This window comes from Agelaius tricolor, unplaced genomic scaffold (genome assembly GCF_023055355.1).
Source record: "Agelaius tricolor isolate 1412-34295 unplaced genomic scaffold, bAgeTri1.0.p SCAF_35, whole genome shotgun sequence".
NCBI lineage: Eukaryota > Metazoa > Chordata > Aves > Passeriformes > Icteridae > Agelaius > Agelaius tricolor.
This window is the reverse complement of record NW_027269295.1, coordinates 3,927,148-3,939,474: the sequence shown is the minus strand read 5'-3', so window position 1 is coordinate 3,939,474 and position 12,327 is coordinate 3,927,148. Positions and strand designations below refer to the sequence as shown.

Genomic DNA, 12,327 nt, shown 5'->3' with positions numbered 1-12,327 from the left:
TTAGGTAAAGAAAAATCCTCCACACTGAAGCATTTTAAAAACTCCCAACATTACAATGTATATCAAGTCTTTATAAATATACATTTGGAGAAGAGGAAAAGCATAAAAAGAAGAGATGATTAATTTTTTTATGAAGCAAAATTGATATAAGGCCACACCAAGTCCTAAACACAAAAACAACTAGACAGAGAACTGGAGGCCCCCACCCATTTCCAAAGTGAAATCCTACAATCTCCTTTCCAAGGAACTGGTGGGGGAAAAGCCCCCAGTCACACCCTGTGCACAAGATAAGTCCATGGAGGAGTTACATGAACAGTTGTGAGCACACAGCTTGAAACTACACCCTGTAATTTGAAAGTCTGGGTGCAAAATTTGTTCCTGTGGGGAGTCATAAATGAAGTTCAATGATACTTTCTGTTTGACCACAATTTATGATGTCTTGACCCCATGTTTTGGGGTTTCTCACTGTCCAATTATGTCCCTGTCCTGCAATTAACCCTCATTAATAGATTATTTTCCTTGACAGGAGATTCCTTCCTCTGAAACATCAAGATATCATCCATTCTAACAGATGTGGGCTGGGACTTTGATACCTCCAGTTTTTGGTGAACTTATCTTGAAATGTGTAACAGAAAACTGATCTGAACAGGGGCAGCAGCAGCCAGATTTCTGCAGCCACTCAGAAACTCCACCAAGTCTGGAGTCTCTGCAGGAGCAGAATGCAGCTGCCATTCCAAACCAAGCAAGAACATCCCAGCATTAGCTGAGAACATGGTGTGAGAAGTAACAAATTCAATTAAAACTGCTGAAACTAGAGGCAGATTTTAGGTTGTCCAAGAGATCAAATTAATAATCCTGCTTCTCCAAAGTGTAAAATAGAAATTCTAGGATCAGAAAGAGTTTCTGTGTTCCATGCTCTGTCTCAAGGCTGCATTTCCAGCAGTAGCACACAGGATTTCTAAGATGTCACTTTGGAATATTGGTAGAAGAGCAATAAAATCCTGGCAGGACCCCAAGAAGAGAAAAAGAGAATTGCAGCTGGTGTGTGCTGCAGGAGCTGGGCTCCCCCACGGGAAGTTTCCAGCTCACCCAGTGTTAACTCACTGTGACCCTCCTTTGTGTACACATAAGGTAAATAACCACTCAGGCAGATTAGATTAGAACAAAAATAAAGCAGAACAGGTAGTTACTATCATTCAATTCAAGATATTTTTCAAAAGCACACCAACCTGGCCTTGTTTTAGCTTCTACTGGTTATTACCAATGACTGGAAGAGGGGGGAAATTCCAGAGAAGAAAAAGTTTTATAAACTAAAGATGCAGATTAACTATGACTGGTAAACCAGACATAGTTTGAAGAACCCATATTTGAGCACTGCCAAGTCCCAGGAAATGTTTGCAGGGCTTGGAGTTGGTTTTTTTTTCATCTAGAGACTTCCTTTTGGTTTTGTTAAACACTCCAGTTTCTCCTGGTGTGTTAGCTGCGAGGGATGGGTGCTGACGAGAGTGCTGGAGTAAAACCAGGAATATTGCAGTGTGTGTTAACCCTTCATTACTGAGCAAAACTGTCACTGCAGAGGATTTCCTACCCACACCATCCCTGCTCCAGGTGGAGCCAGCTCCAGCCTGCTCCCATGCAGCAGGAGAGCATTAACTGCACCCTTGGAACTCATCATCCAGTGACATTTTATTTAAAAGGCATCTGATAACTGCACTCCAAGACACATGACACCAATCAAAGCACAGCAAGTGGGGACAATCACCTGATCAATCATGGAGGTTGCAATCCAAATGAAGAGATTCATGTAGATAATCCCACAGGGATGGCACACACAGGTTCATCCCCTCTCCTGTGGAGGTGCTGCTCTCCACAGTGCAGGGATTTTAGTGTACATACAAGCTCCAATATGGGGCAGCTCAAGGAGTTATAGGTAAATGTGGCCATGGGCTAGAACTGTACACCAAACCTCAGCCATTTCTGCATTTCAGGCATGAACCATACCAGAATTGGCTCCCTCAATCTGCTGACAACACCCCAGCCCATGGGCACCACTAAGACTAAGCAAGGACCAAAAGTAAAAAAGCCCCACACCCCTAATTAAAAAAAAAAAAGCTTGCCTTAAATTCATCACTGAAAGCAAGCTACAAACAGCAAGAAACGTGCTATGAAAAACAACTCTCCTCCCCCAACAAACACAGAGTGATGGAAAAATTAAGCTACACACTGTGAAGGGTGCAGATAACCAGATTTACACTCCCAGCACCCTCCCTCCCAGGCCTGATGAGTTACCAGCAGTTGATCTGGCATCTGCTCCACAGCTCGTCCCCAATCTTGCTGGGACATAATGCACAAAGGAAAACAGCTTTGGAATCCAGCAGCTCAGCAAGAGCACAGCGTGTTTGTCTCTCCAGATACTGCTGGCTATTTTGGTTTCTGGAAATACTTCAGAAGATGAGAGCCCTGTGCCAGTCCCCCTCAGTGACCAAGTGTCACCCTTTAGCTGACCCAGGAGCAGAAACAACTCAAAGAGACAAGCTGCTGGCTGTATTTAGCTGAACTCCAAGAACACTTTAGAGGAGCACTGCTTCTTGGGGCAGCTGCACAGGGATCCTGCAACGTAGGAGGCCAGGAAATTGGAACAGGAGCAGCAGCTCCACAGGATGCCACTCCCAAGGATGGAGGCTGGTGGAGCCAGTCAGGCACCTGTCATCCTGAAGGGACAACGGGGTCAGGAGGGACAGCCCACAGCTGGGAGCACTGTGCAGCAAACCCTCAGAGCCCTGCAGCCAGCAAAGCTAAGCCTTTCTGCTCTTCTGCTGAAAAAACTGAAAATCAAGTTTGTGTTACTACAATGGTGCACCATTTTGCCAGTAAGGATTTCCAACACACCTAATCCCCCTTCCATCACAGTTGGGTGCCAGTGCTCAATTATTTCTGAGCCCAATCTCTTTGTGAGCAGCAGGTGAAAGCACAGTGAACTTATTTATTGCCAGAGCTGAAGACCAGGTTGGTGCTCTCACACAGGTGGGGCTGGACAACACAACTGACAGCATTAAAAAAAGGAAGCAGAAATTTACCCTGAAGACAGGGTTTGTGGTGCTGCCCTCGTGCTTATTCTGGGAATAAGGTGGTGTTAATACCTTCAGCAAAAGACCCCAGCTTACAGCAGCCACAGGTCCATGGGTGTCCACGTTCATGAGTGGTTCCAGTGTGATGACACAGGCCCAGGAAGGTGAGCAACACCTCCCCTGAGGCAGGGTGGAAAAATGCACACACACTGCCCTCGTTCATTCCTAGCCACAGGCAGGGACACTGCAGCAGGCATGGCCAAGAATAAACCAGCACAGCAGCAGGACAGTGACAGCAGCAGTGACCTGACACACTCGTGTCACCCGACCTGGACACTCATCTGCCCATCTGAGATGACCTGAGGTCCCCTCCAGCCTGGGCTGTCCTGTGACATTAAAATCATTTCCTGGATGTGAGGCAGAAGCTGTAGAAGCAAATCTCTAGGAAGAGAGGAGTGAGCCTCTGTTGGCACAGCACTGAGGTGTCCAGGTGTCACCTTGGGGACACAGGTGGGTGAGATGCAGGACACTGCTGCAGCCCAAGAGAGACCTGGGTGGGGGAACCACAGGACAGCAGCCCCACAGGGAAGGGCTGTCCCCAAACCTACAATCAGGAAAAAACAAGGACACTGTTCCTCATGCTGTGGAGCCCAGGGTGGAAGGATGAGGTGCTCTCTCTCCACACTGCCCTGGGAAGCTGAAGTCCCTCTGTCCCTCTGTGCTGTGACACCTCACCATACCTGCTCCCACATGGACAGGTGAGCTGAATGCACAGCTGCTGACACAAAAAAAAGGGAAAAGAGATGTCAAAAGAACTCCTTGTCTTAGAAACCAAATGGGAAATACACTTAAAACAAATATGATGATGGAGATCTAAGTTTTTGTAAGATGTTTATTCTTTTAGAAGATTTCAGAATACACAAAACCATAATTTCCTTCTTCTGCATTTTTAAATTTGCTGAGTGAGCTCATTGTACATTCAAGCTGTTGTCTTCAAGTTTTCCAAATACCATTCTATTTAAAGGCACTGTGAATAGGGAATTCAATTTATCAAATGAATGAAAGAAGAATTCTTAGCAGGAACCCTGGTGAGCTAATCAAGAGTCACAATAAAATGTCAGGGGTCCTGGAATTCTCGGCAGGAGGTTAACACCAAATTTGATCCGAGTCAAGGAAGACAAAACACACTATAGGCTAATAAACTGTACTAAAAGTTGTGCACTGCAAATTTCTGAAACTTTAAACACAAGTGAAGAAAATCTACTTGGTTTGTGCACTTTATACACTCCTAGTATTTCACTGCAAAAATCAGAACACGCTGTTCACCATAATTATGTCATTTAACTTAAAGAAAATACTTTCTGAAGCTTTTAAGTTTTTGTTCCACTGCATCTTCAGCTGCAAGACTGTTTTGAAAATTAAGATGGCAGCATAATTTGAGTAAGATAAGAAACAATTACTCTGTACCTATCTTTAGGCTGGGAACTGGATTCAGTTCAAGATTTATCCTATCATCCAAAATTAAGGAAACAGCATAATCCATCCACCTTTCCTTCCACAAACCAACCAGAGTTTAAAAGATTAGCTCTGCAGTGCTGAAAGGGTAATCCTTAAAACTTGAGCTTAATGGAAATAAACTTCTCTGCTCCTCTCTTCACTTTCCATAGTAAAAGCATACATTAGAATATCAGACCCAGCATCAGAATGGGCCATCAGGCATTTTTCAACTTAGCAAATGAATAGCAGCTCCATGGGGGAGGAGAGACAGGGTGGGGGAGAGATGGGGAAAGGAAATGGCCATAAATGATCTTCCAGGACAGGAAAACTAGTTGCAGTAAATACCACTTTGGAAATCAATTTATGGTCAATTATGATCTTCGTAATAACTATTTTATGCCTTCATTTAGTGCATGAAATGCCCAGGGGAGCAAATATTCTCAGAAATATATCCAATATGTCTCCAAGTATGTTATCTGATCAGCAGATGCAGCCAGAATCCCAGAAAGAGCAGCTCTTGCTTGTCTGGATGGTGACTGAGGGATTGGGGATGGGGCAGGAGGGAAGCACAATTTCAGTGCAGGTAAAAACGATTCTATCAGTCTGGGTTGTTGGCTTCAAAAGCAATGAGTTTTGGCATCACTGCACTATTTCACCCAGAGATTCGTGAAGTACATTTTATTCTCACAAATGTAAGAAAAAATTAAAGTTAAGGGTCTTTTTTTAGGCAAATCATTATGTAAACATCCATCCACTAAGCCAACCATTGCTTTATTCAATTATTACATGTAAATGTGGTAGCAGAGTACAAAGACTGACATCTCTAATGCACTGTTGGTGTAATGTGACTTATTTGGACCATTCTTTTCTCAAGTGACGGAGTTGAATTCTATGAGATTGATTAGAAGAACAGAAATAGTAAAAATTCACCACATTCACCAAGTTCCACTAAGTCCCAGATAATAAATCTTTCACCTGAAACAGAGCTATTTATACAGAGACTCTGCCCCTCAACAGCAGCAGTTCTATTACGGTGAGACACCAAATTTAGCTCCATACCTTGATCAGACATATATTTCATTATGATCATACTAGAAAACATTAAATAGCATTTAGTTTGCTACCACTAGGCTCTCCTCCTTCCTTATCAGAAGATGTTGCATCCCCCATTTTAATTTCTTTTTGAAAGATTCAAGATAAACATATACTTCATTATAGTTTACATCAGCAAAGAGAAACCAAATAATTCCATGGGCAGGAAGATGTGAACAGCACACGTATGCCAACAGGTTATTTTTAACTCGGAGCAATTTCTTCTGCATCACAAAACAGGAATGAGTACTGGGCACTTACAGCATTCCACCAGAAGGAGATAAGGGTGATTAGATTTGCAGAGATGGAGCATCTTTTGTAAGAGAAAGAATTTCAAGGCAGCACCCATTTCAAAGCTGACGATGTGGTAAAAACTCAGACAATACAAACACTGGAAGCAATTCTCCTCTGTTAAGTTTGGGCATTTGGTAAGTGCAGCTAAAAACACTGAGGGAAGAGGAAAGTTGAGACCTGCAGATGGACAGAATGATGTTAGCAGAGAGATAATGAGGAATTCCTGCTCCTGCCTTCGGTAACACTCTCGTGTAAGGAGCGATTTACTTGCTTCACACCCCCCCCCCCCATTAGGTTATGCCTGCAGTGCTATTGAAGTTTTTAGCTTCATATTTCATGTGCAGGATCATCCTCAAGGCTACTGTGAACATACACTGAGTTCAAGCAGAAACATTACAAACACCACCCAGACCACCTTCCATGGTCTATTAATGACCTTGTAGGAACACGGGAAAATGGCAAGCCGCATCTGTACAGTTGATTTTTTTTTTCCCCTTGGCGTTCTCCCTGAACTGCTCCTTTTTTCTAGAACGGTTGGTGTTAAAGCACTGGGCTGATGCTCTTTTGTTTACCAGTAAGCAGCTCCTGTTTAAAAACAAGGATCTCCATTGTCAGCACCAATGAATGACGTGAGCATCAGCCATGAAAACACTTTGGAATTCCGAAGAACTAAAAGACCTGAGAGTCGGAGGCTTGAGCAGGACTGAAATCAAACTGACACAACACAGATATCTGGCTGAGCTTAAAATAGACTTGGCAGAAGTCAGCCTGGACTAACAATCGATCCGTGGACACACTGACCACCCGGAATGCGTTCAAGCCACAGCAAGCACTCCCCATCCCTCCACCAAAACAAACAGCTCTCCCACTTCCCATCGGGGAGCTCTGGAAATGCACGATGAGAGAGAAAACTGTAAACTTTGTGCATACACAACACAGGAAGGGAAGAAAGGAATAGGAAGGAAAAGAGCACATCCAAGAAAAATCACGTAATGCCATTCTAAGAGACTCCTCTTGGGCAAGACCGTAACAAAGGCAGCAGCACCATCCCTTCAGAAAATCAGCATGGGAAAACATGCACAGATCCCAGAACAAGAAGCTGGGGGAGAGAAGTAGAGGGAAGAATGGATCTCCCTCTGAAAACACCCATGGGCAGCAACTAAACATAGCCCAGGGTGGTTGTTTTCCTTGCTGTGAAAAGGGGGTGGCTGTTATCTTTTCCTAAATGAGCCTATAGCTGGTAGCTGCATGATAACTATTTGGAGATATATAAACATATTTTTCTCTGGGGCTTAATTACCACAAAGGATGCCAACCGATTTGACAAGTCAATTTTTCTCTCAAATAAAAAAAAAAACACCACCTGAAAAATCTTATTGTCTAGCAATACAGAGCTTAAAAAACAGCCCAAACATCCAAGGGATAAATATTAGGTATTTTCAATACTAAGCAATTGTTAACATTTCTCATAACCAAGTTCCTAAAACATGGAGGTTCCGGACTGAAATCTAAGTAAATGTACATCTGGTTTGCAATTTTTTAAATGGCTGTACATTTCAAACCCCAGGAAAAGCAGGCTGCAGATAGCTGTTTATTACAAATGACTTCCACCTCCTCCACAGCCCTCAAAGGCAAACTATAAAGCTGTGTGCAAAGCCAGACAATCTGGGCACCCAGCCATAAACCATCACTGCTGCAGCACAGATAACTGTTCTCCCTCTCAGCCATCCTTGGCTGCAAACCCACGGGGAAGAGCTCCAGAAACCAGACCTCAGCACCGCCAGGGCTTCTAATATTTTATGAACTTGAATTACAACTACGTTCGAGACCTCAGTGCTGAAAAATTACAGCGCTGATTCGCACCCAGGGCTGAGACCAAAACTCACTCGGATTTTCCTGGTATTCACTGGATTTTCCTGAAGCTCGAGATGCAAGAACAGCCAGTGATTTTACAGCTGCCTTCAGTGACAGAAGCCTTTTTATTGGGAGGAAGAGACAGACATGCTACTCTCTTCAAAAATAAGACAAAAGAATCAGATGCATATTTTAGAGTAGTGCTGCATTTTCCACCATCTTTCACACGACCTCAAAGAGCACAGTGACTGCTCCGTGCCAGTTTCTTTATTATCAAATCCAGACATTTGTATCTTGGGCGGGAGACTTTAAAACATAGTAGTGACAAGGTAGGAAGGAGCACAAATGAAGTTGCAGAAAACACGGCTGTAACTGTATTTGGGAATCCACAGTGAAGTTAACCATGATTTAGTAGTGATAAAATAAGCCTAAGTACATCTCCTTCTGGTATTTAAGATGTACAACTTAGGAAAATTGTCAACTGAAAGCGTGGCTAACTAGCACAGATTCCTAAAGGGAGATCAAATAATACTTTGATTCCTCTGCTTTCATACATTAAGAATAACCATCTTTCATTTTACCAACAGCATTTGCCAGTGAAGAGACGGCACAGAGGACATAGATCATTTAGTAATGCAATTTACTGTCACTTCTAGATCATCTCCCCATTCAATAAAGTATACTTCTCTTCTAAACACTATTTGCCCTGGCTGATATCTTCATAATACAGCTGAAAACCTCAAGCCATTATCACTAGAAGGCATCAGCTGATCCTAAATTGGCTAGACTGCAGCGTCACAGGCATTTAAGAGGTTTCCTTATCATTCATCTTTAATACTGAGGGATCGACACACTCCTACCTGCAGCTTCTAGGCCAAGGGGAAACCTTCTAATGGTATTACCATTATCTTGTAATCTGAATTTTAAACAATTAAAACAATAGCACTTTTGTGTTGCAGGTCTCTACTGTTACCAAAGATGATACATTTTTTATCAGTTGTCACGTTCAAAGTCTTACATTAAACACTGATTTTTTTTAAAAAAAGCAGAAATATGCACTCTGCACTGAAGCTGCTGAGCCTTGAAAGAGAAGCAGCACTGTAACAAGGCACTTAAATTTAAGCCATCAAGAGAGACCATTTGCTTTACTCAGGAAAGGTTTGGTCATTTTATTTTAAATCTGCAGTTCTTTTAGTCAATACGATCTGGCAATTCTTTCCAAATGAAAGCCTCTTTTTACTGAAGCAGGGGATGGCTCCACCCCTGACCTCCTCCTTCAGCTTGTTTTGGAAAGGGGCCAGATGACAGCATTTGGAAAAGCGCATGTTTATCTCGGCGAGGCCAGCTGCTAAGTTAACATATTACCCGTTCCCACATCCCCCGCTCTTGGTTAAGTCTTCACAGCTAAAACTGAAAGTAAACGCTGCCATTGGGCTTTTAATAAATGTAACATGAAAGAGAAAAGGAGTCTCCATGGCACAGAGCATCTGAAGGGGCTGCAGAGGTCTAGGTCATTTTGAGTGAACAGCAGGCAGTAACTCTGTTAATAAAATTCCCGGCCTTTCTGAATGAAGTGAATGAGAAACTGAAAAATAAGCGGGTTTATTTCTAGATTAATTTAAAGCTATGCTCTCTATAAGACTGACACTCAGCAACAGTTTGCTTGACTACACAAGGAGATTATAAACCCCTGCTTGACAAGACTTTTCACTTTATCTTGTTTTATTGTTAGTCCATACTTGGCAAGGTATGGAACATGGGAACGTGGAGAGTTTTAACAAAGATTCTTCAGATTAAAAGTAGTTTTATGCCAAATTGTGTTTTTCTCATTTTAAGGAAATTCCATCTCATCATTTTCAAAGTCTTAAAAACCTCTTTCAAGCAAAAAGAGTACAGAATTACCTTACTTCCCACAAACATCAGTGAGAGACCTCAACCTATTAGAAGCAGAGTGTGAGACGTTATTAGAAAAGACAAATCCTGGAGAAGAAACCAGAAATTAAGGCGGAGGTGGGGTTTTCATTGATCCCAGCAAGGTCCAGCAGGCTTTGCAATGGGCAAACCCATCCACTCACAGGTGATCAGAGACAGGTTTTGGAGAAAGCCAAGATTCCATGGCTGAGGTGAACCTCCAAGTCCCCACAGGGTTTTTAGCCCAAGGGCAGTGTCCCAGAGCAAGCTCCACTCTGCTGTGGCCAGCGGGGAAATGGCACAGCCCAAGGCTGCCCACAAGGACATTCCCAGGCACTGGGACTGGCACCTTGCACCGCTGACAGCTCCAAAATAATCCATGTGCTGCAAAGCTGATGTACAGCACACACGAACCCCCCGTGTGTAACACAACAGCTCTGAGTCTGATGGATCCCAGCCTTTCATCTGTCAATATGGGAATCCACACATAGAACTGAAAAATTAATATATCCTTAATATATCCTGCTGCAATCCAGAGGAGGTCTCAATAAAAAGGTTTGTCTGTCTTGTTTCTTTCATTGCTGCGAACAAAACCTTTAGACAAAAGTACAAAATACTGTCTAAAATTAGCCCCTATTAATGCCCATCCCTCTCGCCCCGGAGCAAGTCCTGGCTGCAGCAGTTTTCCCCGTGGCAGCACCTGTTCTCCGGGGGCTGGACTGCAATGAACCCTCCTCATCTCAGGAAGCCAGGCAGATCACTTCCACTCAGAAATGATCCGTTCCCCTTTGAAGATAAGGACAAAGCCACACAAGGCATTATTACACTAGTGCTGCTGCTCTTAAGCACTTATTTTCCCTAAAAAAAGTTGAAATTAACCTGATTTACTACAGCTTTATTTTCTCACAGACTGAGTCCTGGGCTCGGAAGCAGCCAGGTTATCCACGAGGAATCTCAGCCAAAAACCACCAAGCGCTTCCCCAGAGCAGACCGAGCTTCCAGAGGCTGGAGCTGCTTCCCCACTGGGGTATCCAGGGCTGCCACTGCTGCTTTCACCTTCTGGAAAGAGTTCCAGAAGCCACAGCAGGGACGCCAGCGCATCCGGGGGCTGTTGCTCGGCACACACCATTTTGAGCTCACAAATAACACACAGGAGCAGGCAGGCAGACATCCCCGGGATTCCTGAAGCCCAGGAACCGCGCGGAGGAAACTCTGTGATGGGCTAAGCACAGGTTGCACCCACTGCAAGTCACCTCCTACTTCCTTGGAAAACACCAGGGGAAGCAGTGAGAACCCGTGTGTACCTTCTCGAAATTATTATTATTTTAAAAAATGAAATATCCGAGAGGAAACACCCATTTAAATTCTCATTTCAATTTGTCGGGGAATCCAAAAAAAAAAAAGCCCAAAAATCCCACCCACGGCAGGGAAGGAGGGCAGGATTTGGAAGCCGTGCCCGGCTCTCCCAGTGCATCCAGCAGCAGTGCAGATGTTCTCCTGCTCCTCCGCTCTGGCATTGTCCTCAGGTCCTCAGCACCACCGACACCCACCTGATTTAAAGCTCTGCACCACCGGCCAGCCCACTAACAGCGGGATTTATTGGAATTTTAATTACCTTAACCGGCCTAATGTCCACAGCAAATTTCTGTACATAAATTAGCATAATTCGCCAGATACATACATATGCAAACCAGAGGGAAAAATATGCAACAGACACGGGTATGACGTCCTAAAGATTATTTCTAAATTTAAACTGGCTGTTAGAATAATTGAATAAATCTCATCTCGCAGATACACTCGAGTTGTAGCAGAAAATAAACTAGTCACAAAGACCTGCAGTATTATTTTTAATGGGAAAAGAGGGGGGGAAAACCCAATTGAGTTCAATAAATCCCATAATTGAACCTTCAACTAATTACATATTAAGAAGATTAACCTTTGACACAAACTTGTGATACAAACAAAGAAGCCTCGAACAATTAATAAACTTCCAGTGTTTCAAGATTTCTCAGGTTAACAACTGAGCCCTCCCCATTTTCCTCCCCTTCTGCGTCGCAGTTAAAGGAATAAACTGTTTAATATTCTCTCTCCCCCTGGACATTCCAGGTTTAGACGAAGATCGCTCTGTGAATACTCAGGAGAAAATTACTGCGGATCCTCACAATCTCATTACGCGGAGGAGGGAAGAGGGAAAATAACCCAAAGCTAGATATTTGAACTTTTAAAAGAAAGCAGCCATGAAGGACAAAGCTGGAGCTGGTGTGCTCGCCCACAGGGCAGCACTGCTGGCCATGCCCACAATTTTCCAGCCCTGGGATCATTTCCAAGGCGCTGTGCGATAATTTTTACACGTGTAAGTTCTAAAGCAAGAGCACACGGTCGTGCCTTGCAGCAGGAGCTGCCTTCATGTCATGTCTGAATGGCACAACACGCTCACAAATGGCACTTTCTGCTCGCTGTTCGGGGAGAAGCAGCGATTCCGGACAGAGAAAAAACACCGAATTAATTCTACCATTAAAAAAATATCCGGTGGTTGCTCGCATCGTATAAAAATAAAAGGGATTTTGAAATGTTTTGGGGTGTTTCTTGCTTCGCTGACTAATAAGCAGTT

General features: G+C 43.6%; 1 protein-coding gene across 10 annotated transcripts in view; it reads right to left on the bottom strand.

The window, feature by feature from the left end:
* Positions 1-12,327, bottom strand: part of TNRC6C (trinucleotide repeat containing adaptor 6C) — a 112,642-nt gene that overhangs the window by 98,689 nt on the left and 1,626 nt on the right. The window lies entirely within an intron of this gene.